The 2,924-nt window shown below is 34.4% G+C and overlaps 1 long non-coding RNA gene across 1 annotated transcript; it reads right to left on the reverse strand.

Moving 5' to 3' along the window:
• Positions 1–210: 210 nt before the first annotated feature.
• On the reverse strand, positions 211–1,912 carry LOC144343770 (uncharacterized). Its single transcript, XR_013419047.2, has 3 exons — positions 1,851–1,912; positions 466–540; positions 211–331 (listed from the first exon to the last, which is right to left on the reverse strand). It is a non-coding gene; the product is annotated as an uncharacterized LOC144343770 (long non-coding RNA).
• Between the last annotated feature and the right edge of the window lie 1,012 nt (positions 1,913–2,924).

Raw genomic sequence — 2,924 nt, forward strand, 5'->3', positions numbered from 1 at the left:
TAATAATAATAATAATAAATCGGTTATCAAAATTACAGTCCAAAGTGTTTCTTAAGGCAGTACGAAGCCATATCGGCCGACTTGTATTTTGTATCTTGATTTTACGCCATGTGCCATATATCTCCTGGGTTATCTTTCATCTCAATGCTTTCGTTATTTTCTTCTAATTCAATTTCTCGGCGTATTTTGTAAGTTTTATTACGAGCTGTCCGATTTGTGTTATTCTTGCCGCAATTCGAGCATCGAGATCGTGACATGTCGAAGCACAAAAGCAGAATAGCGACACATAATACAAATACCACTAAGAGAAGGCCATTGTAAAATAGCCATCCTATGAAGACAATAGATATATGTATAAGTTATGTTTAGTGTCGATATTATTCAAACAAAAGACAACAATACAATTTACCAGAAAGTCTGTATAATATGTCGAAACACATTAACATGCCTCACTTTTGTATTTACCTTTCAAATCGTCACCGTGTTTGTCCATACCAATTGTCACCGAATTTGTGGTATTGTTCACATTCAGAGTATTATCTATATACATAAAGATCAAAGTAAATATGCTGCATACTAAAAAACGATCCATCAATGTTTTAGCAACCTGTTTATATTAGTTGATTCCTAATTATTCTTATTTGAACTTTCCACGTAATGACAGGTCGTTCATAATATTTAGTGCCCTGATATTATGCACACAAATCGATGTTGCAAACTGTATTCTGATTGCTTACATAACTATATTATATATGCATTCTGGCAGTCTTCATAATAAATAAATAAATAAATAAATAAATAAATAAATAAATGAATAAATATATAATAGATAGGATAGTGTAGGTAGAAATATACAATTTGGAACAACACAATAATTCTGTTTTGACTAGTCTATATAATTTTGCAACAGGGCTACGCAGACAATGACATGCATCGGTTGCATGATCCACGAGGTATGATTTCCAATTGTTTAGCTTGTCTTGTGCGGTTTAATCCAGTAGAAGCACAGGTGTCAACGCAAAATACTAAATAGTAATAGCCCTCCAAGGATACATTTTGCACAAAGCTATCACATTCAAAATCACATTTTGGCCGCTGTCCATTTTTTTTTTTTAATTTGTCAATCTGTCTGTATAGGTGTGGCCTGCTTGTTAAATTAGGCCAAAATCACAAACAATTTAAAAAGCCGACCATGTCGAAAAGTCAACTTCGAAGTAAAGGTTTTTGGGCAATGAAAGAATAAATAAAACTTTGGGTCCACTCTCAAGCTGAGTAGAATAAGTTTCAAAAATTTGTACCTCAGGATTTGTAGAATAAGATACATTTGCCGCGGAGGTATTGAAAAATCATTTTTTGCTATTGCCATGGCAATGGAGGCCAAGTTTTTTTTTAATTTATGAATTTACCAACTAGAGTGAAGATGTTGCCTGCCAAGTTTAAAAGAAATCGGCCAACCCAAACAAATCACAGAGGCATTAATACATGGCGACGACACATACACAGACATGTGATTATAAGCGATTTGCAAACAAAATATGGCGTCTCGTCAAATCATTCCACTATCGTTACGGATATGTAATCACTTGATATTTCCTACACGCAATAGAGAAACGTCTATATGGGGATATTCTGATACTATTGGGCATAATCGTCATCATATCAGTAATAACAAAACCTCATTATGCAGTTTACTACATAAATTTTGTCAGGATTTTTAGATATGGAAATGCAGTAATTTCAGTCGATATACATACAGAAATCGATACCACCACAGAATACACCGCTCTAAATATTTTCATACTCCATACTCCATGTCAGAGTTAGTTTTATAGTATAGTATAGCTAAATACCTGTAAAATCTTTTCCGTATGTTGCATCTGAGTCATCAGCCCTCTTACTTGTGGTTGTGTGGCCGTAATTCCTTTCATGGTGTTCAAGACGTACAAGCTCTATAGAATATGAAATTGTTTTCCTTTATACAAACATTTTATATGTGGGACATTTAGCCCTAATTTAAAAGCAGATTTGTAAAAGGTGATCAAATGTGTGAATTGAGTCGCATATAGATCGACTTTACCAGATCTGCATTGATAACGTTGTGAGATAAATGCCCCTTAGTGTAAAGTTACTAATAAATCATTCACAAACACACGTTCCAGGGCTATAAATACTACCCAAATCAGAGCGTTTAATTTATTAGAAAGTAAGTAGACAAGACGAAACATGGTATGAGTTGTTTCTAATCAAAACTCATCTAATATAATTATTGATTTTAAAATATTAAATTGCGAAAAGCAAACTTAGAATATACGCACACATATATTGCGTTGACCTTTCTATTGACATACTGTCTTCTCCTCCTTTAAAACACTTTACCCCATCTCAACAAAATAATACTTATGATTAACTTCGGTGAAAAAAATGACTCCCTAATTCTGAGACAGTTTGTAATGTTCCAACCATGCATTTTTGAGTACTGAAATGTGCACATGGACAGACATGTGTGAATCAGACAATGAACCAACTGTACATTAGACAGACATGTGTGCATCAGACAATGAATCGACTGAACATTCGTCAGACATGTGTGCATCAAGCAATGAATCGACTGAACATTCGTCAGACATGTGTGCATCAGACAATGAATCGACTGTACATTAGACAGACATGTGTGCATCAGGCAATGAATCGACTGTACATTAGACAGACATGTGTGCATTAGATAATGAATCGACTGTACATTAGATAGACATGTGTGCATCAGACAGTGAATCGACTGCACATTAAACAGACATGTGTGCATCAGACAATGAATCGACAGTACGTTTGACTAATATGTGTGAATTAGACAATGAATCGACTGTACATTAGACAGACATGTGTGCATTATACATTGAATCGACTACACATTAGACACACATGTG

The sequence above is a fragment of the Saccoglossus kowalevskii genome, chromosome 5 (assembly GCF_978046115.1).
Source record: "Saccoglossus kowalevskii chromosome 5, keSacKowa6.1, whole genome shotgun sequence".
Taxonomy (NCBI): domain Eukaryota; kingdom Metazoa; phylum Hemichordata; class Enteropneusta; family Harrimaniidae; genus Saccoglossus; species Saccoglossus kowalevskii.